We start from the raw sequence: 24,141 nt of genomic DNA on the forward strand, positions 1-24,141 counted from the left end.
TAGGACCAGTGTCTGCAGTTATCAAAGCTGTCAGGGGAGAGGGTCATTCCAGAGGACCTCTGGAGATGGGAGTAACACTGAAGGGACAGGTGTAGGAAGAGCTGAGCTCCTGCGAGCAGCACAGGGCAGTGACAGAATGATTCAGAGTCAGAATATTGGGGAGGGGAACGTGACAACCCTACTACATGCAGGCTGAGTCTGAATGAGGATACTAGGAATACCACTTACCCTTTCAGGACACCAATATCATCTGTAAAATGGGATCCTTCAAGTTAGCCAAGTGAAATTATCGAGCACTGTGCTTGGAACTAAACAGTTACTAAATACTAGTGAGCTAGACCTGCCAACAGGTGACACTCCTCTGTTGGGTCCCAACATTTGCACCAAGAACCACTGGACCCAGAGTGGGTGAAGGAGTTCAGGAAATGGCACCCTAAAGGGTGACATTGTGAATGCTGACTATTTTGAACCAAGAGCGCCTGAAGAATGGATGCAAGCAGAGGTTTTCTCAGAGCCCCTTAATCCGTTTTGTTTTTTCGTAGTCTCCCTCTGTTATCTCAGGATAGAGTGCCCTGCCCTCAGCCTACCTCACAGCAACCTCAAACTCCTGGGCTCTAATGACCCTCCTGCCTCAGTTTCCTGAGTAGTTGGGACTACAGGCACCCACCACAATGCTCAGCTAATTTTTCCATTTTTAGTACAGATAGGGTCTTACTCTCACTCAGGCTGGTCTTTAACACGTGAGCCCAGGGATCCACTCACCTTGGCCTCCCATAGTGCTAGGATTATAGGCGTGAGCTACTACACTCAGCCTGCCCCCCTTAATCAGCCTAAGATGGACTTCCCAAAGGGAACTCAATTATCATGATTAGCAGTATCACCAGAGAGGAGATTAGAGCTGACACCCTACCAACATTGTCACAGATTGTCATCTGTTCTTTCGAGGGCCCATGCATCTTTCCAAAATCACTTACTCTGACCAGCCATGGTGGCTCACTCCTGTAATCCTTGCACTCTGAGAGGCTAAGGTGGAAGGATCAGTTGAGCTCAGGAGAGACTAGCCTGAGCAAGAACAAGACCCTGTCTCTAGTAAAAATACAAAAATTATGATAAAATAATTTTTGTCTTCTGGGTAGATGCCTACTAGGGGGATTGCAGGATCAAATGGGAGATCTAATTTGTGTTCTTTGAAGATTCTCCATACTTCTTTCCAAAAAGGTTGTATTAGTTTGCAGTCCCACCAGCAGTGTAAAAGTGTTCCCTTTTCTCCACATCTGTGCCAGCAACTGCAGCTTTGAGACTTTGTGATGTGGGCTATTCTCACTGGATTTAGATGATATCTCAGGGTAGTTTTGATTTGCTTTTTTTTTTTTTTTTTTTAGAGACAGAGTCTTACTTTGTTGCTCTCAGTAGACTGCCACAGCATCACAGCTCACAGCAACCTCCAGCTCTTGGGCTTAGGCAATTTTCTTGCCTCAGCCTCCCGAGTAGCTGGGACTATAGGCGCTGGCCACAACGCCTGGCTATTTTTTTGTTGCAGTTTGGCTGGGACCAGGTTTGAACCCACCACCCTTGGTATATGGAGCCAGCGCCCTACTCACTGAGCCACAGGGGCCGCCCTGATTTGCATTTCTCTGATGATTAGGGATAATGATCAATTTTGCACATGTTTGTCAGCCATTTGTCTGTCTTTAAGTCTTAGAGAAGGTTCTATTCATGTCTCTTGCCCAGTCTATGGGTTTGCTAGCTCTTTTTTTTTGATTAATTTGAATTCTCTATAGATCCTAGTTATCAAGCCTTTGTCTGATTCATATTATGCAAATATCTTTTCCCATTCTGAAGGTTGTCTATTTGCTTTGGTTGTCTCCTTAGCTGCACTTTGCACTAAACTGTTTATCACAGCTCAATTTACAATCACCAAAATGTGGAAACAACCTAAAAGCCCACCAACCCAGGAATGGATTAACAAGCTGTGGTATATATGTACCATGGAATACTATTCAGCTATTAAAAAGGTGGAGACTACATCTTTTCTATGAACCTGGATTGAGTTGGAACACATTCTTCTTAGTAAAGCATCACAAGAACGGAGAAGCAAGAATCCATTGTACTCAACTCTAATATAAAGGCAGTAGATGATCTAATTCAAGGTAAAGGGAAAGGGAATAGGGAGCAGGGATAGGGGAGGGGGGGGAGATGAGGGGTCATGGTGTGCCGCACACCTCTTGGGGGCAGGACACAATTATAAGAGGGACTTTACCTAACAAATGCCATCAGTTAACCTAATTCTTTGTGCCCTCAATGAATCCCAAACAATAAAAAATAAAAATAAATTTTAAAAAATTATCCAGGCGCATGGCAGGTACTTGTAGTCCCAGCTACTTGGGAGCATAAGGCAAGAGGATTGCTTGAGCCTAGGAGTCTGAGGTTCCTGTGAGCTGTGATGACACCTCAGCAGTTTACCCAGTGCAACAGAGTGAAACTCTGTCTCAAAAAAAAAAAAAATCACTTACACTCTCCTAAATTGCCTACATCCCCTCTGCCATCTCCCCTATAAAGAAGGTATATAAGCATCGAGATATTACTGGATTTGGGGGTATTCACTATTCTTTCACATGATGTAATAAACTTACCTTTTCTCCTGTTCATCTGCCTGCTATGAGCTTATTCCATAGACTCTTATCAAACCCTCAGAGGGAAAGTCTTCCCTCCCTTACAGGGGCAAAGGGCTCAGGGCCCCCAGAGCTACTTCCCTTCCTCAGAGCCCAGCCCCTGGGCCTGTGCTTGACACCCGGCCTCTAGCCTCCTGCTGGCTTTCTCCCTCAACACTTTGGGAGCCACCCAAGATCAGCTGCTGCGAGGCAGGTTGGGCAGGTGTCCATACGCCCAATTACAAATGAGAAAACATAGAGGTTAGACTATTCCCCCAGGTCACCGAGGGAATTAACAGTCAACCAAGACTGACAGTTGTGATGATTCAACAAGTTCCAGAACTGGGAGGATCTTTAGACATCATTGTGTCCAACGCTACATGAATGGACAGAGAAGCTCAAGTTGGAAGTCTGGCATCTTGCTCACAGCTATATATTTATGTGTTCTGTCCCTTCTTCGCATGTGCTGTATTGCACAATAAAACCTTTCAGTTGTTTTGTTTTGCTTTTTTAAGACACTGGGTCACCCAAGCTAGAGTACAGCAGAGAGATCATAGCTCACTGCAGCCTCCACTCCTATGCTCAAGCGATCCTTCTCCCTCAGCCTCCCCAAGAGTTGGCACCACATTCAGCTATGAAATGTTTTTTAAAAAGAAAAGTATTCTCATTTTTATTTTTATTTCCCTGATTAGTGAGAGTAAGTGTATTTTAGCATGTTGACTAGCTATTTGTAGTTCTATAAATTTCCTGTTTTTATCCTTTGCACATTTTCCAATTAAACAATAGATTCTTTTCAGTGGCCAATGCGGGGGGCCTGACAAGCTGTGAGAATGCCACTCACACCTCTCACTCCCACAGGAGAGAGCCCGTCTCAGTGAGGCAGCCCCTCAGTGACAGAAGCAAAGTTTTAGAGCCACCTGCTCATGGAGACAAGCCTCCCAGGTGCAGCCGGGCATTCTGGGAGGCAGCGGGGAACAGGCTGATGAGATGTTGGGTCAGGCTTGCCCGACTCATGCAGGGAGTGGTCTGGTGCCCTGGCATCATGGCTCAAGCTGCTCCACCTGTCACTTGGGAGGGCCAGACAGCTGCTTTGGGAAGGTGCTGCTGGAGGAGGGGTGTTCCGGTGGAGAGGACCCTCAGGCAAGCCAGCTGGGCTCCCAGGGTAGTCTGAGGGTGGACATGGATTTGATCATTTAGCTATGAAGGAGGTGGCAGGGGAAGGGATGGAAGCCTTTTTTTTTTTTAATACTGAAGGCACATGGGACTGCTGTATGTCCCAGGGAAGTTCACAAGCCAGAGTCCTGCTCTGTGCTGACCAACAGCCCTTAAAGGTGGACTTTACAGTTTACAGTCGACAAAGCCCCTTCACCCACATATTAGAGCATTCACCACTCTGAGATTTACTTGGGCTGTGCCCTCCTCCCCACTGGATCGTGGGCACTGTGGGAGGGGAAGGATCACCTTGCCACCAGCTCCCCCGTGCTATCTTGAGTGCCGGGGTGACTGCATTCGTAGGCGTTCATTAAGGCTACTGTCCCTGCCTGCTGTGGGCTGACTGCTTTTGCAGCTGCACATCAGATTGCAAAATTCTGTCCTTCTCTAAGAGTCCACCAGACCTCCAGTCACCCAGGCATTTGACAAAACTCTTGTGGGGTCCTGGGCAGGGGCCAGCTGTCTGCTTCAGACTTTCTGTCTCCTTTCTCCTACTTCCTATGTTTTCCCTCAGGGCATTTTAATTTCCTCTTTCCTGTCTGCTCAGCTCAGCTCAGAGGCAGCACCTACCTTCTATCTTGCATACTCAAATCCCTCTGGCCCTGCTCAGAAAAAAAGGAAAGGCCTCCATTAGCAAGATGTAATTATTGGTTATCAGCATGTGTTTTCTGAACTGTTTTTCTCTCTCACAGGTCATCATAATCACTTTGTGTGGAAGACAAGACAGGCAGGGTTCTCCCTGTTTTGCTCAGGAGAAGAATCAGTCTTAGAGTTTGTGCCCAAAGTCACACAGCCCTTGGGAATACCTACTAGGACTTGGGGCTAGTTTTCACCACTCCATCATCTCCTCTGGCTTCCCCCCAAACACTAGAGCAATGTTTTCTCACTCTGCCAGAGCAAAGAGCTCTAAGCGTTTCACAAGTGCAAAGAAACTGGGTTAGTCTGGGAATTCCTAGGGGCTAGGGAATGTACACTTCAGGGGGCCTGTGGAAGATTTGAAGACTGCCCCAGAATGTCCGCTAAGTTAGCATGACTCATGTATTTTGAGCATTACTCAGAAATATATACTATAACTCCACGCACACACAAAGCGCACAACTGAACAAAACTTCCCTGAAACTCACTCTTACCATGTGATGCATTTTTATATTTTTTATACGATCCCTTTTGTTTTAACTCAAGTCACAACCCATGGCTTGAGACCACTAATCCAATTCAGTCTAACTGTTGACAGACAGAATGCTCCAGAGAAGCCATATGTGGCCAGCTTTATCAAACAAGTAAGTCACATCTGGATTTACAGCATCTGTTTGTACAGAAAACACTCAGGTATTAAGCAAAAGCAAGACCTTTATAAATGTGGCTGTAGTGAATCCTGAAATTTCTATATCTGAGCATTGACTGCACTTAACCCTCACTCCTGTTCCCTGCCAGTTCACCCACTCTCAGATAATATAACCTGGAAGGGCACCCAAAGCCAGGGAGAGTCCCTTCCTCTTAAGGGCAAGAACAGGTTTGAGGCGTCCTCTCCTGAGCTGGAGCATAAAGACCAGGGGCAGGAAAGAAGACCTCCTTTTGGCACCACGTGGAAGGGAATTTCTGGTTCCCGAAGGTGACCCTCTCCAGTGGAACTCTTCTCAGAAAGGGGTGGCTTCTGCCTGCTGGGTGTGTGTGGTCCTTGGGAGCCTTCCCCACCCAGCTGACCACTTGTGGACTGATGGGTCCCAGCTGGCCAGTGAGTATCCTGGGACACCTGAGATGGAGAGAAGTGAAAGAGTGACTGTCCGCCGGGCTCTTCCCTTGCTGTGGGCCCAGGAGAACAGAAAGTAAAGGATCTTCCAGCACTTACTGGTTTGGCCCTACCCTAGAGATATTAGCACCCTGGGCCCTATGGGACCAAGGGGGGAAAATATGAGCAAGTAAAGAAAAGTCACCATTTGAGAGGACTCAGTCACATGAAGGAGGGAGCCCTAGGTGAGGCAGTAGGAGAGAGGAGGACAAGTTTCCAGGAACTTTCAAGAAGAGGTGATTGGAGCACACACAAAGATTCTTGTAAACTGAAAAGTATGACTTTCAAATATAACAATTCAGTAGGGGGTGGTCACTGCTGAGAAGCGAACCAGTCATCTGGAAGTGAACGTGAGAGAGTTATCCCACAATATAGACAAAAGCACAAAGAGGCAGGAATAAGAAGGGAAAGATCAGAGACATGGAGGCCACACTCAAGAGGAAGAAGAGGCAGATGCTGCTGGCTGACTAACTCAGCCCCATTCCCAGGGCCTTCTCCCTTCTCTGACCTCACTGTGGAGGGTGGAAGGGTGAAATACATTTAATGCCAGCTTCCCTTAATGTGTGACACAGCTCTTGCCCTGAGTGCCGGGGAAGAGACACTGTGAGACATAAGATTCCAGAAAAATTGGGGGGTTTTTTCAATATAAAATGCCTATGCAATTGGTCCCGCACTTTTTTCTCCTTTCTCCCTACCTGAATGCAAATGTGATGCCTGGGAGCTGCAGCCACCATCCTGTGAACACTTAAGAGGCCAGGAGAGTCCAAGAGATGCCAGTCCAAACCCTGACACTGGTGAACAACCGAACCAAGCCAGCAACTGCCAGCCTGTGGCTTCTTATTAAGTCAGGGAAATAAGCACCGATTTGTTCAAGTCATTATTTACTCCAATGTTCCTCTACTTGCACCTAAAGTATCTTAAACTAATCAAGAGAAGTACTAGCTAAAGAAATAAGTTCCCTGTGATAAAGAAAAACTTGCATTTTCAAATTTAATGGACTTACTGAGTACCAGACATATTTAAATAAAATGGATGCTCTTGGGTAGGGTGCCAGCCACATACACTGAGGCTGGTGATTTGAACCCGGCCCAGGCCAGCTAAAACAACAAAGACTACTGCAACAACAACAACAAAAGAATAGCTGGGCATTGTGGTGGGCGCCTGTAGTCCCAGCTACTTGGGAGGCTTAGGCAAGAGAATCGCTTAAGCCCAAGAGTTTGAGGTTGCTGTGAGCTGTGATGCCACCGCACTCTACCCAGGGTGACAGCTTGAGACTCTGTATTAAAAAAAAACTTTATAAAATGGATGCTTTTTTATTGCCATAGTATAAATTGGTAAATTCCTAAATTTTCCTAAAGATAAAGAGAAATAAAGGAGAGACATCTACAATCTTCCAGTAGAAATAACAGGTTCCTTAACTAAAAGTGCATGTGATGAGCATTAGAGTTTTTCATTTTTAACTCTTGAATCTGGAAGACAGAGAAACAACAGCAATAGAGTATTGAGGCGAGGACAGGCGTGGTGGCTCACGCCTATAATCCTAGCATTCTGGGAGGCTTAAACTCAGGAGTTCGAGACCAGCTAAGCAAAAGTGAGACCCTGTCTCTAAAAAAATAGCTGAGCATTGTGGAGAGCATCTGTAGTCCCAGCTACTCAGGCGGCTGAGGCAAGAGGCTCTCTTGAGCCCAAGAGTTTGAGGTTGCTATGAGCTATGACATTATAGCACTCAACCGAGGTAAAAAGAGTTGAGACTCTATCTTAAAAAAAAATTGAGAGGAAATAACCATGACCTAAACATTTATATCCTGCCAAGATATCATGCACCTGAAGGACAAAAGAAAATAATTTTGTACATGCAAGGTCTCAGAGAGAGTGCTATGCCCGTACCAGTCAGACATAAGTAGACTATCCCAGGAAGGACTCTACCCAATGGCAACGTAAATCAGAGCGGAGATCTCAAGATGTGGGAAGACAAAGAGGAAACAAGGAAGAACAATAGATAGAGTTAAATCTACACAGATGCGATGCCTCTGCTGGGCACATTCTCAAAGGAAATGAAATCACCATCTCGTAAAGATATCTGCACTCCAAATTCATTGCAGCATTAATCATACTCGTCAAGATATGGGAACAATCTAACCATTCATCAGTGGACAAATGGATAAAGAAACTGGTACAGGGCGGCGCCTGTGGCTCAGTCGGTAGGGCGCCGGCCCCATGTACAGAGGGTGGCGGGTTCAAACCCGGCCCCGGCCAAACTGCAACCAAAAAATAGCCGGGCGTTGTGGCAGGCGCCTGTAGTCCCAGCTACTCAGGAGGCTGAGACAAGAGAATCGCTTAAGCCCAGGAGTTAGAGGTTGCTGTGAGCTGTGTGAGGCCACGGCACTCTACCGAGGGCCATAAAGTGAGACTCTGTCTCTACAAAAAAAAAAAAGAAACTGGTACATACACACAATGGAATATTATTTAGCCCTAAAAAGACAATGAGATCTTGCCATTTACTGCACCATGGATGAGCCTGGAGGGCATTACTTTAAGTGAAATAAGCCAGATACAAAAAGAAAAATGTTACGTGATCTCACTTACATGTGGAATCTTTTTCAAAACTTCAAATATACAGACATAGAGAACAAAACAGGCACGGGGGTTACCAGGCACGGGGGTCGGGAGAATGAGATACAGGTCAGAGGATACAAAGTAAGAGGTAGACAGGATGAGCAAGTCCAGAGGTCTAATGCAGAGCAGGAGACCGTACATAATAAAACTATCCCGGGTAGCGCCGGTGGCTCACAGGAGTAGGGCGCCGGCCCCATATGCTGGAGGTGGCGGGTTCAAACCCAGCCCCAGCCAAAAAACTGCAAAAAAACAAAATTATACCATTCATGGGATTCATGACAAACAAGTACATTTTAGATGCTCTTGCCACAAAAAATGAGTATTTAAGTGAGATGATGAATATGATCATTTGCTTCACTACAATAACCTTTTTACTCTCTTTATATATCCCATATCATGTTGTATATCTTATAAGTATACACAATAACATTTATTTTTTAAAAAATTAAAATGGGGGTGGCGCCTGTGGCTCAAGGAGTAGGGCGCCGGTCCCATATGCCAGAGGTGATGGGTTCAAACCCAGCCCTGGACAAAAAAAAAAAAAAAAAAATTAAAATGGATCATATAACGGATGGTAACATGACATACACTTATGTGTGTATGTGTGTGTGTGTGTATATATATATATTTTTTTTTTTTTTTTTTTAATGAGAACTCGTGGCATAAAATAGCCCAGGCCTAAAAAAGTTAAATGACCTCAGCAAAACCGAGGACTTCTAGTGGAGAAAAGACAATAGGGAAAACAAAACTTTCTAAAAGTTTTTATTTTTCCTGCAAAAGTCAATGTATATAAAAGGTCCTATTGGGGGAAATGCAGATATTTAATTTTTAGAATATGTATTAATAGAGAACTAAAGGTTTAATTAAGGTAGTTAAAAACTCCATAGTGGGGCAGCGCCTGTGGCTCAGTGAGCAGGGCGCCGGCCCCATATACCGAGGGTGGCGGGTTCAAACCCAGCCCTGGCCAAACTGCAGCAAAAAAATAGCCGGGCGTTGTGGCGGGTGCCTGTAGTCCCAGCTACTCGGGAGGCTGAGGCAGGAGAATCGCCTAAGCCCAGGAGTTGGAGGTTGCTGTGAGCTGTGTGAGGCCATGGCACTCTACCGAGGGCAATAAAGTGAAACTCTGTCTCTACAAAAAAAAAAAACTCCATAGTGGGTATTCTACTCGGGAGGCTGAGGCAGGAGAATCGCCTAAGCCCAGGAGTTGGAGGTTGCTGTGAGCTGTGTGAGGCCACGGCACTCTACCGAGGGCAATAAAGTGAAACTCTATCTCTACAAAAAAAAAAAAAAAAACTCCATAGTGGGTATTCTAGAATTTGACCAAGAAGGAAAAGGAAAGACAGACACGAAGAGGAAAGAAGGACAATGAACAAAATCAAATATAAGTGTAGAACGTGATGAAAGGAACGAAAGTATTTCAGGTACAACATCAAATATGAATGGGCTCATGCTCCTGTCTAAGATATCATCAATTGCACCGAAAAAATATCTAGCCATATTTTGTCGATTTGAAATATACCAAAAACAAAGTGAAAAAGAAGTTGAAAAGAAAGGAATGGGCAAAAGAGATAACAGGCAAAAGTTAACAAAAATTATCAGAATCACAACATTAATATCAATGTAACAGACAAGGCACGAAGCATGAAACAGCACAAGTATATTAAAAACTTGCAGAAAAGTCACATACCTTTATGTACCAAATAACACAAAAGTCAAAATTCATAAAACATACTGGCTTGGCACCCATAGCTCAGTGAGTAGGGCACCAGCCACATACACCAAGGCTGACAGGTTCGAGTCTGGCCTGGGCCTGCTAAACAACAGTGACAACAGCAACCAAAAAATAACCAGGCATTGTAGTGTATGCCTGTAGTCCCAGCTACTTGGGAGGCTGAGGCAAGAGACTTGCTTAAACCCAAGAGTTTGAGGTTGCTGTGAGCTGTGACGCCATGGCACTCTAACCAGGGTGACATAGTGAGACTCTGTCTCAAAAAAAAAAAAAAATAGTAAATTATAGACTTATTTTTTGAGGTAGAGTCTCACTTTTTTGCCCTTGGTAGAGTGCCATAGCATCATAGCTCACAGCAACCTCAAACTCTTAGGCTTAAGTAATCCTCTTACCTAGGTTTTTCATTTTTTAGTAAAGACAGGGTCTCACTCTTGCTCAGGTTGGTCTTGAACTTGTGAGCTCAAGCAATCCACCCACCTCGATCTCCCATAGTGCTAGGATTACAGGTGTGAGCCAACACGCCCAGCCAAATATAGACATTTTAATATACTTGTTTCAAAACTTTTTATTTTTATTTATTTTTTATCTTATTTTTTGAGACAGAGTCTCATTCCATCACCCTGGGTAGAGTGCCATGGTGTCATAGCTCACAGCCACCTCAAACTCTTGGGTTCAAGCAATCCTTTTGGCTCAGCCTCTCGAATAACTGGGACTATAGGCATCTGCCACATGCCTGGCCTAGTTTTTCTATTTTTAGTAGACACAGATCTTGCTTTGCTCAGGCTGGTCTTGAACTCCTGAGCTCAACCATTCCATCCACCTTGGCCTCCCAAAGTGCTAGGATTACAGGTGTAAGCCATCACACCCAGCCTCAAACCGTGTTAGATCCAGTCAGCAAATAATCATATATAGAGGACTGAATAATCCAATCAACAAGCTTGCTTTAATGGGTATAACTGAGAATTTTTAACACTACAAATACAGAATATACATCCTTTTCATATGTTCATAGAAAGTTTACTATAATTAGTCACATACTTGGCCACAGTGGAAACTTTAATTCTGAAAAGTAGAAATTTCACCTGTAGGATATGCTGATCTTAAACTAATAAAACTAGAAATCAAGAAGAAAGTACTTAACAAAAAAATTCTCTCAACTATTTGAAAATTATGAAACAGTCTTTTAAAATAACTCTAAGATCAGGTGGTGCCTGTGGCTCAGTGGGTAGGGCACCGACCTCATATACTGAGGGTAGTGGGTTCAAACCCAGCCCTGGCCAAACTGCAACAAAAAAATAGCCAGGCGTTGCGGTGGGCACCTGTAGTCCCAGCTACTTGGGAGGCTGAGGCAAGAGAATCACCTAAGCCCAAGAGTTGGAAGTTGCTGTGAGCTGTGAGGCCACGGCAGTCTACCAAGGGCGATAAAGTGAGACTCTGTCTCTAAAAAATAAAATAATAAAATAACGGGCGGCGCCTGTGGCTCAAAGGAGTAGGGTGCCAGCCCCATATACCAGAGGTGGCGAGTTAAAACCTAGCCCTGGCCAAAAACTGCAAAAAAATAACATAAAATAAAATAACTCCAACATAAATGAAAAAATTGCAAATAAAAATAACATGATCTAGAAAGTAATGAAATACAGAATACAGCTAAAACATATGAGTTTTAGTAAAGCGGTCCTCAAAAGATATGTAGTGACGTTAAGTATATCCCCCCACCTAAAAAAGGTAAGAAGATAATAATTTAAACTTACAAATCAAGAAACAGTGGTGTTATTATGTTAAGACATATGGATCTAAATTTCAGAAAAATGGCTAACAGCATTAAAATCAATGCTTTTGGAATTAGGATTAGAGAAATACATAGGGAAGTACTTAATATTACTATTACTTTTATTATATTACTTGATGTCTTGCTGGTAGTGCAGGGGCTTCATCATAGCTTACAGCAACCTCAAACTCCTGGGCTCAAGAGATCCTCCTGCCTAAGCCTCCTGGGTAGTTGGGACTACAAGTACAGCCACCATGCTTAGTTAATTTTTCTATTTTTTGTAGAGATGGAATGTCACTTTGTTGCCCAGGATGGTCTCAAACTCCTAGCCTTAAGGGATTCTCCTATTTAGGCCTCCCAAAGTGCTAGAATTATAGGTGTGAGCCACTGCACCTGGCCAGACTTATTAAACTATGTATTACCTTAATAAAAATTAAATTTTAAAAATTTAAAAGGTAAAGTGAAAGCACCTCAGAAATTTTGACTCATTCTGATATTTTGGAAAGAATATGGATGGTTACTTAAAGCTGAGTCAGAATTTTCTTTTCTTTCTTTCTTTCTTTTTTGAGTAGAGTGTCCCAGTGTCACAGCTCACACCAACCTCAAACTCTTGGGCTTAAGCAATTCTCTTGCCTCACCCTCCCAAATACCCGGGGCTACAGGCGCCCGCCACAACGCCCGGCTATTTTTGTTTTTGTTGTTGCTGTTACTGTTGCAGTTGTCATTGTTGTTGTTTTTAGCTGGCCCGGGCCGGATTCAAATCCACCAGCTCTCGTGTATGTGGCCGGCGCCCCACCCACTGAGCTACCGGCGCCGCCCTGAGTCTAAATTTTCCTTCTATTGCTTATTAATAATAGAATCTTGGGCGATTTGTTAAGCCTTTTAAGTCTGGGTTTCCTCCTCTGCAGAACAAGGCATTGATTTGTACAACCCCTACAAGAGGGGACAAGGACGGGCTCCAGCCCTGCCCCCCAGGTAGACCAAATGTTCACTCCCACCTCCCCACCCCAGCACAGGCAGGACCCCAGCCACAGACACCTGCAGGTTAATTCAGCCCATCTGCTCCCTGCTTTCAACTCTCAGCTAAAATTTGTTTTGGTTTTAGTTTTCCATAAAGCATAAATATTTGAGGGTATTTTCTGCAGTCTCTAGGTCCCTGGACGAATATTAGCCATGGCTTGGGAATTCCAAGTAGAAAACTGAACAAAATGTCTATGGGGATATTATCTATAAGAGTATTAAGAATCTTAATATTCTCAGGCGGTGCCTGTGGCTCAGTGAGTAGGGCCCTGGCCCCATATACCGAGGGTGGTGGGTTCAAACCCAGCCTCGGCCAAATAACAAAAAAAAGAGCTGCATGTTGTGGCGGGCGCCTGTAGTCCCAGCTACTCGGGAGGCTGAGGCAAGAGAATCGCCTACGCCCAAGAATTTGGAGGTTGCTGTGAGCTGTAACAGAACAGTACTCTACCGAGGGTTATTAAGTGAAACTCTGTCTCAAAATGATAATTCTTTATATTTTCATCCACACTTAAAGACAAAATCTATCTCTTTACGCTTTAAATACTATACACAGATAAACTGCAAAAATAAAAACCTGGGGTAAAATTCAAAATTGTTAAGAATGGCAGAACTTACCTCTCGCGTTGTGAAGATTTGCTCCACTTGTGTTTTCATACACAGTTACAGGAGGGAATGGGCCTTTTCTCTCAGCGGAGGAAGGGCTGACCACCGGGGGGCGCTGAGAGGCAGGCATTTGAATAAGCAAAAACCACGCAGCGCTCTGAGTGCGAAGACCGGACGCACGGTCCGTTAGCTCCCTGCGACCCCAGAGCGGCGCAGTCAGAGGCTTGCGGGATTAGCTGGAGTCGCCCAGGTGAAAGGGCGAGGAGGGTTTCAGAGCAAGAGCAGGTGGTGCCTAACTTAGCTGTTAACTGGAACCACCTGGGGGTCTTTTAAAAGTACTAATGCCTGGCTCCAGCCCCAGACATCCTGACTTAACGAGTATCGAGTGTGTGTGCTATGGGATCAGGAGTTTTCGAAGCTCCCTAGGTAATTCCTTTTTTTTTTTTTTTTTTTTGTAGAGACAGAGTCTCACTGTACCGCCCTCGGGTAGAGTGCCCTGGCGTCACACAGCTCACACAACCTCTAACTCTTGGGCTTACACGATTCTCTTGCCTCAGCCTCCCAAGCAGCTGGGACTACAGGCGCCCGCCACAACGCCCGGCTAGGTAATTCCAATATGCAGCAAAGTTCAGAACTTGCTCAGCCTCCCAAGCACCTGGGGCTACAGGCGCCCGCCACAACGCCGGATATTTTTGTTGTTGCTGTTGTTGTTGCAGTTGTCATTTCAACTGGCCTCCATCAGTGCCTGCGGCAGGAGCCTCTGGCCTCTCTGTAAATTGAGGGGAAGGAAAAACTGTGATATGGAGAGACATGAAAGGGGCCTAGATTTAGGTCAGAATGCGGAGTGAGGAAAGAAGCTGATTTCAGACTTAGGAAACTGGGTAACGTGGTCCATTATCTGAGATTGAGAACACAGAAGAACAACGCGGTGTGCACAGGAAGACGTGCTGACTAGAGATAATAACGCATCTTTGCTCCATAAATTGCAGCCCGGGTCGTCCCCAGCAGGGTCGACGGCACCTGAGCCTTCTTCAAGCCCTTGCGGTCCCAAGGATTAAAGCAGCAAGTCCGCCCTCTGGTGGTTCCATCTGTGTATTACAGGCACTCAGGTTAGGGCCTGCCACCTCTGTAGGACAGGAGTCTGGGCCTGGGTGACGCTCAGGGATAAGTAAGACATGTTCTCCCCTGCATGCTCAGGCCAGGCTCTCCAGGTGAGCCCCATTCTTTGCCTAACTGTGAGTAAGGGTCTTCTTTGGATGAGCTGCTGTCCCTACAAGATGCTCATGTGGAGGAAGCCTTGAGCAGGGAATGGACACAGGACAGGGAGCCTGGAGGCAGGAGTTCCAGCCAGAGCTGGCTAGTACTTGGCTGGCTGACCTCGAGTGGGTGCCTTTCCTGCCTTCAGCATCTTTGGAGGGCTGAGGTTGTATCTTTGTTGCTGACAATGCCTGACATTCCCAGCCCTCCAGAAAAGACAAGGGGAAGCTCCTGTGTTCTCGAGAAGGGCCTTCCAAGTGCCGGTCAGGGGCAGAGAGCAATTCCCTAGGAGGAGGTGGGTTCCTTGCCAGTGTCTCTGGCAAGACATCCCACCCTTGAGACATTTAGAAGAAACTGCAGTCCCAGAGAAGCCCAGCAACAGACAGGAAAGGCCATGGGCTCCGGGGTCAGAGAAACCAGGCTTTGACTGTTGGCTCCCCCAGCTGTGTGACCTTGGACAAATTATGTAACCTTTCTGAGCATATATTCCAATCTGAGAGATGGGGGTATAGTAAATTCACAACACCAAATACTTATTTAGTACTTTGTGCTAGGTATTGTTCTGAGCATTTTGCGTTTAGCCCTCACAACAACCCAAGGAGATAGTCCAAATAGTCCCATTTTACAAATGAGAAAAAGGAAGACAAAGAGGCTGTGTAACTCATTTGATCATCAGGCACACGGGTGATGTTCAGCAAATAGCAGCTTCTGCTGTGACCACAGAGATGACATCACTGATAGTATCAAAACAGGTGACCTCATGGGCAAAGTGAAAGGAGAGAATTTCAAGTGATGGAAAGTAACGCTCTCCAGCAAGGATCAAGCCCGGCAGGCACACGGCATGTGTGAGCACATCACGATACTCCACTGTCTTCCTAAACAAGACCACTGGGAAAGGAGGAAGGGTTTACAACTGGCTTCTTCCCACTGGCTCCAGTGACAAAACACAACCTGGGTCCTGAAGAAGGAGCGAGTTCAGGACGGTGCCTGTGGCTCAGTGAGTAGGGCACCGGCCCTGTACACCGAGGGTGGCGGGTTCGAACCTGGCCCCGGCCAAACTGCAACAAAAAAATAGCCAAGCACTGTGGCGGGTGCCTGTAGTCCCAGCTCCTCAGGAGGCTGAGGCAAGAGAATTGCCTAAGCCCAAGAGTATGAGGTTGCTGTGAGCGCGCTGGCCACATACACTAGAGCTGGCAGGTTTGAACCCAACCCGGGCCTGCTAAACAACAATGACAACTGCAACAAAGAAATAGTTGGGTGTTATTATTTTATTTTTTTTTTTGGCCGGGGCTGGGTTTGAACCCGCCACCTCTGGCATATGGGACCGGTGCCCTACCCCTTGAGCCACAGGCGCTGCCCAATAGTTGGGTGTTATTAAGCCCAAAAATTTGAGGTTGCTGTGGGCTGTGATGCCACAGCACCCTACAGCGGGTGACATAGTAAGACTCTGTCTCAAAAAAAAAAAAAAAGAAGGGGGGAGTTCCCTTTCCCAGCCTCCTATGCAGCTAGGTGTGGTTGTGTGGCCTCATCTGGCCAACAAGATGGAAGGCTCATTCACTGGAGAGGGCAGAGGGGTTCTGGGGAAGATTTTTCTCCCTGACAAAAAGAGAGAAGCCTGGAAGGAGAGTCTTTTTTCTTTCCACTCCTTTCCTGGGTTGGGCATGCTGTCATGTAAGTAAATGATCCTTGAAGCTGTAGAGCCATCTTGCAGCCATGAGAAGAAAGTCAAGAAAAACCAAAGTTCCCAAAGAGCTTTTGATATTGTTGAGCTGTTTCTCATGGAATCACCTATTTCCAGATTTCTGGCAATATGAGAATAACGAGCCTCTGTTCGTTTAAGACAATGTTACAGCAAGACGATTCCTAATATCACACTCAAGACCCAAGTTGTTTCCATGTGTTCATTCATTTGCCCAGCCCTCCAACAACCCTTCTTTTTCTCCTTTTTTTTGTTGTTGTTATTGTTATTGAGATGAGGGTTTCACTCTGTCACTCATGCTTTAGTACAGCTCCCTGCAGCCTTGAACTCCTGGGCTTGAGCAATCCTCCCACCTCAGCCACCCAAATAGCTAGGACTACCAATGCACACCACCACATCTGGCTAACTTTTTAATTTTTTATACAGATGGGGTCTTACCGTGTCATCTAGGCTGATCTTGAACTACTAGCTTCAAGTGATCCTCTCTCCTCAGCCTCCCACGCTGCTAGAATTACAGGTGTAGTCTACCACATCCAGTCCATTCATTTATTTAATTAACATTTAGCATATACTTTGTGCCAATCACGGTAAGGGGAAGGGAAGATAGGGCTGTAATCAACAGAGACATAATTCCTGGCTTTATAGATTTCTTAGCATGGTAGGAAAAACCCTCTCTGAATGGGTGTGATGGATCAGGATGTTAACAAGAAGTAAAGCCATTAGAAGGTAGAACAAAAATAGTTAACTTGTGTAAACGTCAAGGAAGTTCTGGAAGGCTAGTCATTAGCTATGGTTAAATGTTGTAATAAAGAAATCCCAAAATACAGTTCCTTAAATAAGAGAGAAGTTTGTTTTGTTTTGTTTCCTTTTTCTTTTTCATGTAATAACCCTGGGGCCTTCCCAGGCTCTGCCATCCCCAACATGGCTTCCCTCTGTGGATTTGGGATGGCAGCTTCTGTTGTTGCCATGGAGGGAGTAGGAAGCTGGTCGAAAGGACAGCGTGGAAGTGAAGGCAATCAGCTCCCTCTTTAAAGATGAGATTTTGACGTTGTATACATTACTTCCACACACATCCCTCTGGCCAGATCGTAGTCATCTGACCACAGCTAGCTTGGAAGAAGTCTTGGAAAAGGAGTCTACAAAGACTACCTTTGGTGACAGCTGACACTCAGGGAGGCTCTATTTGTCAAAGGAAAGGGGGAAGTAGTTCCTGAGGGATGGTGAGCAGTCACTGCTGCTAAAATGGGTGGCACATGATCGCCCTACTCCCTATCGTGAAGTAGGGCGATCATCCTCTTAATTATGAGAACAATGAAGAGTCACTGAAAGGTTTTAAGCAGGGAGTATTTGGCCGAGTTGTGTTTTGTTTAAATAAGGTCCCTATGGACAGACATGGAGAATGGAGTGGAGGGAGTGAGATAATGCAGAGGGCAGTGAGGATGCTACTGCAGCGAATCTAATAATGGTGACCTGGACTGGGTAGGCATAGACAGAAGAGCCTATAGGTCCAGGCACATGTTTGGCTGAGTGAAAATTTTTACAAGGTATGGCACGGACTAGTAGAATTCCAGCATGAGTTGAAGGCCTATAACACCTTAATCCACCCCTGTTTTTCCTTGGTTAGGGGATCTTCTGAATCCCTCCCTTGATGATACCATTTTTGTGTAACCCAGACTGCCATTGTGAGGGTCAGATGTAACTTCCAGAACAGCCAAGTCTGCAATGGGGTCAGGCTCTGCTCTTCTAGTGTGAGATGAGTGGAGAATATTTGGCATATGATCTTGAATGGACTACCCCAAAGTCATATTAATAAAGGCCATTTGGCTGTCACATGTTGGTGCATCCTCCAGGAGGTGGTATTTGAGGGTCCCTGAAGGACCCAGTAGGTGATCTCAAACAGGGTAGCCCAGAAAGGGCACTCAGGGTTCCCCCACATCAGCCTCCACTCCCCCTGTCCAGCCTCATCTCTGGGGTAGGAGATGGATAGTCCGACTGCTTTAATATGGAAACTTAGCTTTAGTTTTCCTGTCTTTCTTTGCCACACTTAAAGGATGGAATGCAAATATTTTTCTCACTTCCTGGTAAGGTCTTGAAGATTAAAGCTCTCCATGCCCTTGAGGAAAGCAGAATATTTTTGGTTTCTTTTTTTTTTTTTTTTTGCCAGTGTTCTGGATCTTATCAAAGATACACTGAAAAAGGCGTCAAGGATGGTGAGATTGGGGGGAAGAGGCTGAGATTTTACAGAGACAGAACTTCCTTGAGAAGTCAGGGAGAATAGAGGACCAGAAGTGGGTGTTCAGCCCCTTGTTCTAGCAGGGTGCTGGGAGAAATGGAGAGGGGGTTCCCCACTGGAAACCCTTGCTCCAGCAGAATGCTCTGACCTGTCTGTCAGGGACAGGAATCATTTCTGTGTCTCCTTCCCCATAACTGGAAGTCTGGAAAATTGGGCCCCCAGGACTCAATCATCGGCTAAGCCCTGAACTCCTAGGCCATGGGAATGGCTCAGAAACAACAGTCTCCCCGCCTCCTACCCTCAAGAAGTCAGCAGAAATAGAGAGAAAAGGCAACTCCAAAGTGACCTGTAAAGGTCTCATCCCAGATAGACAGAAGCCTTGGCACTATAGATAGCCCGGGAGATGGGCGGTTGGACCCCAAGAGTAATGAGTTGGATTTCCCTGCCAGTTTAACCAGATGGGCACTCAGAGCAAGATCGAGTTGATTTTCAGAGAATAAGGACCTTTCTTGCACCCCCGGGTTGTGAGCTGACATTTATATTTTCTACAGCTCCCATCCTTTCCCACAGGAGCCCTTGGCTCCAACAGGCTGCTCTGACCTGTCAGGGATACAACTCATTTCCATGTCTCCTCTCCCATGACTTCCAGGAGCCACTCAAGTGTCAGTCCTCCTCACCTCCACCGCCCCCAAAGGCCTCTGCCTTTCTCTGAAGCTGGAAGCTCATGGTGTCACCCCTCTGACAAAGGGAATGATGAGTTCTCCTTGCAAGGCTGGGACGTGGCTCCTCAGCCTAGCAGAAGCTTCCTGAAGGCAGAGATGTGAGCCTTCCTCCAAGTCGAGGCTGGTGGTCGGAGCACCTGCTAGTCAAAGACCTGCAAGGGGCAGAACTGGAGCCTGTCAGCAGAGGGGCTGAGCCTCTGCCTCATCCTCACCGCAGCCAAGCACTTGTTGCCACATTTGCTAACACCCTGGCCAAATAAATCCCCTCTCTCTACAATACCCAGGCCGACTCCAAGATGGCACTCTCAGCTACCCAACCAGCAAGCAGCTGTTGGGGCGTCCCCTCCTAAGACAAGCCTTGCCCACTTCCTCCTCCGCCTGCCATAGATGGGCAGATTTTACTGGAGCCTGATGTTGAGAAATGAATGTGTTTTAAGAGCTGTGAGCTGTGTGTACACCAAGACCAGGCAGATGTAAACTCTCTAGCCTCTCTTCTCCTCACTAGATAAACTCCAGGCTTTCAGGGCGAGGCACTGCCCCCGGCACACTCTCAGTGTTTAAAGAAGATGTCAGCAGCTGCCAGCTCTTGGCCCCTCTCCCGGCTGAAGTCTCCAATTCTGGGCCACTGATGCCAAGGCCAAGGGTTTATCTCCTAATGGGGCCAGGCTGGACCCCTCTGGTTTATAGACAAGAGGGCTATCTATGAGAAGAGATGCAGAATTGCTAAGGATCTCCTGATATCCCCTGCTCAACTTACAAAGGGATCTTCTTGCCATGTTGCCCAGGCTGGAGAGATATTCTTTTACTTTAAGCTTAGGGCATGTGAAAATAAGAATGCTACCCCTTCACCCCCAACAGGCCAAAGCAGAAAGTCCATAGTCCGAGAATGAAGGATAGTCCTTAAAACTGGCTTCATTTCTCTGGATAAAAAGTGCAGTGCATTGCCCATATTGTCCTCTGCCACCTCCTAACACCACCCGGCACATCCTGGCACCACTTTGGCAATGAAGCGACCCACAGCACTAATGTCCCTCAATGCTGTATGTGACCTACTGAGCCAGGACCCAGAGCAGCCTCCAGGGCAGACACATGGTCAGGCGACTTCTAAAGGCATCTCCAGACACTGTTAAAGGGGCACCTAACCCACAGTGCGTCCTGTAGTCCCCTTGCCTCTCACCCATTCCCTTCACGACCCACAGATCTTCCTCCTTTTTTGTCCTCCAAACTCCCTAAAAAACAATCTCACTCCCAACCAGAGGCTCCAAGTCTCTAGCCTGCAGGTCACAGTGCCACCAAGCAGTGAGGTGCACTCACAGCATACGCCCCATCTGAAGGGGGTGCTGCTGCTCGGCTAGGGTGGATGCTGTCCTGCACTTCCCAGACCCCCTTCAAGCAGCTGGGCATACTGTCCCAGTTCAGCTGTCATCCCCTGCAGGCCTGGCCTCAGCTGCAGAGAGCTTCTCTGGCAGTAGTTCTTGGGGTGGCCCACGTGCAGTGACTCGTGTGGAGGTACAAAGGCCTGGCTACTTTGCCCAACACAAGGCCATTCTAGATCCAAATAACCACAGGACCATCTGAGGCTGCTGTGGGACTGGCATTGCAGCTTCACATCTTTGTCCATCCACTTTTTCTTCCTTCCCTGCCCTCCCTAGGTGTTGGCTCCAGTGGCAGCTCCCCAGTAAACAGCCTGCATGCAGGACTCTGAAGCAGCATCTGCTTCCTGAAGGTGCCAACTTGCACCATCAGCTCAGCCATCCTGGCCAGAGCCAGTGGGCAGCCTTTCTCCTCCGTATCCTACCTGACTGGGTGTCCCACACACAAACTCTGATGAGCAAACCCCCCAGTTTTGATGTGTCCATAGGAGCTATAGGAATTTCGAATATTTCTTTTTTTTTTTTTTTTGTGGTTTTTGGCCAGGGCTGGGTTTGAACCTGCTCTGCCACCTCTCACATATGGGACCGGTACCCTACTCCTTGAGCCACAGGCACCACCCGGAATTTCGAATATTTCTTTCTCTTTAACAAACAATGGCCTTCAAGACCATTGTCCACCTATGGACTCAGCTCCACCTGATGGAGCTCTGAGCATCAAAGCTGATCACTAACCTCTTTTTCCTGGGTGGCTCCCACCTTCTCCTTCTATGAGGCTACAAGCTTCCTGGCCCATAGCTGGAAAGCTGCAAGGGCCTATGATTTAAGCAGGAAATAAAAACTCAGATTTAATAGCTCCAGAATGTAATCTCCATTACATATACAGAGGAGATGACAGGATGTTGGGGGCGGTGGCAGGGAACTTGCACTATTCTGGGCTTCTATGACTGGTGACACCCTCTCACAGGTCCCAGCCCTGCACTGCGTTTGTAGCTAAAGCTCAACAAATTTCAGCTGCCTGGGAGTAGAAGGCCAGGACAACCAGGAGAGAAGGTTGCCTTGTGTTTACATTCTGATTTCCACACATCTCACCATCTAGGATGCCGGCCAAAGGGACAGAAATAGCCCTGGAATACTGCTGCTGCTGCTGCCACCAAGAGATCAGAGACCCTTCAGAAAAGACTAAGGTTCAAACAAATAAGGTGGCCTGCTCCAGAGTGGAAAAAGGTCTCTGGTCATGGCTGGGCCAGGGCTGGAGCCAGTTCTGTCCAGAGCAAGAGTCGCAGGGCCCACCAGTACATGCACCCACAGCAGGGATAGGGGCTCAGGAAATGGTCCCTTTCCAAGGGCAAGGGTGGGATTCCCACTAGAGCTAGCACATCAGTGCAGAAGGAACAACAAAAAATAGATAGAATTTCAATGTTGAACATTGATCAACTTATCCAGAAGTTCACAGAAAAACCTAGAAAGAAATTATTTTGATTGCGATATATATTTAAGTTCCCGACTTACAGTTTAGCATTGTTTCTATTTTGGATTCCATGGGTGGCATAATCTTTTCAACACTGGAGACCTTTAAAGGTCTTTTCCAGCTCAGCCAGGGAGGCGGAGGCCATGTGCTGGGAAATGATGCAACGGGGGAGAAATAGATGAGCAGCTGGCGTGAGAGGGGCACAACCACGAGAAATCCACGCTGTTCCAGGCAGAGCCCTGGAAGTCCGGAGACCACTGCACCAGGGTTTGCTAGTGAATGAGAACCCTCCTCTGCCTTAATGAGGGATGTGCCCCCCTAGACTGCCTTGCCTTCAGCATCCACACACCACAGGTGTGCATGGATTCATGCATGCCTGTTAGCTTACACACATCAGCCACACACATAAGGTCACTTGGAAACATCAGCACAGTTCACACACATGCACACGTCAATGATTAAGAGCAGATATCTTTGGGCAAAGCCAGAGCAGCTTCTTAGGGGTTAAAAATGTGGCCTTCCAGGGTTCACAGGAGAGGTAGCAAAGCTCCACTCTTGAGAGATGGTGGTTCTTCAAGTGAGGTCCCTGGGCCAGCAACACCAGCACATCTGCAAACTCACTAGAAATTCTCTGGGTTCTTGTCAAGCACAATGGCTCACCTGTAATCCTAGCACTTTGGGAGGCTGAGATAGGAGAATCACTGAGTCTAGGAATTTGAGACCAGCCTGGGCAATATAGCGAGACCCCCATCTCTATTAAAGGTGAAAAAGTTAGCTAGGGTGGCAGCATGCACCCTTAGTCCCAGCTATTTGGGAGGTTGAGGCAGGAGGATCAATTGAGCCCAGAAGTTGGAATTTACAGTGAGCTATGATAACACCACTGCACTCCAGCCAAGGCAACAGAGCAAAACCCTTTCTCAGTCAAGAAAAGAAGAAAGAGGGTGGCTCCTGTGGCTCAAAGGAGTAGGGCACTGGCCCCATATGCCGGAGGTGGCAGGTTCAAACCCAGCCCCAGCCAAAAACTGCAAAAAAAAAACAAAAGAAAAAAGAAGAAAAGAAAGAGAAGAGAAAGGAGGGAGAGGGAGGGAGGGAGAAAGAAAGAAGGAAGGAATGAAGGACTCTTCCCCTAAGCAGCCTGAGGTGATCTGTGAAAATAGTTCACTATTCAATTGACCCAGACAACACCACAAAGTCATGCAAGTCAATTGGCTCAAATCTTTGTGTTCACTTTAAGAACACACATGAAACTGCCCAGACCATCAAGGGTATGCATATACGAAAAGCCACCAAGTATCTAAAGGATGTCACTTTAAAGAAACAGGGTGTACCATTGCAACACACTGGAGAAGTTGGTAGGTGTGCCCAGGCCAGTGGGGGGCCAAACAGGGTCAGAGGCCCACAAAGAGGGCTGAATTTTTGCAGCATATGCTTAAAAATGCAGAGAGTAATGCTGAACTTAAGGGTTTAGATGTAGATTCTCTGGCCATTGGGCATATCCAAGTGAGCAGTGCACCGAAGATGCATCGCTGAACTTACAGAGCTCATGGTCGCATTAACCCATACATGAGCTCCCCCTGTCACATTGAGATGATCCTTACTGAAAAGGAACAAATTGTTCCCAAACCAGAAGACGAGGTAGCACAAAAGAAAAATATATCTCAGAAGAAAGTGAAGAAACAAAAACTTATAGCACAGGAAGAGATGCAACATAAAATAAATGCAAATACAGTTAAAAAAAAAAAGAGAGAGAGAGAGAAGAACGAGAGAAGGAAGAAAGGAAGGAAGGGGGAGGGGAGGGAAGGGAAGGGAAGGAAGGAAGGAAGGAAGGAAGGAAGGAAGGAAGGAAGGAAGGAAGGAAGGAAGGAAGGAAGGAAGGAAGGAAGGAAGGAAGGAAGGAAGGAAGGAAGGAAAGAAAAAGAAAAGAGGGGGGCGGCACCTGTGGCTCAAAGGGGTAGAGCGCCAGTCCCATATGCCGAAGGTGGCGGGTTCAAACCCGGCCCT

This window comes from Nycticebus coucang, chromosome 3 (assembly GCF_027406575.1).
Source record: "Nycticebus coucang isolate mNycCou1 chromosome 3, mNycCou1.pri, whole genome shotgun sequence".
In the NCBI taxonomy this organism is placed as follows: Eukaryota; Metazoa; Chordata; class Mammalia; order Primates; family Lorisidae; genus Nycticebus; species Nycticebus coucang.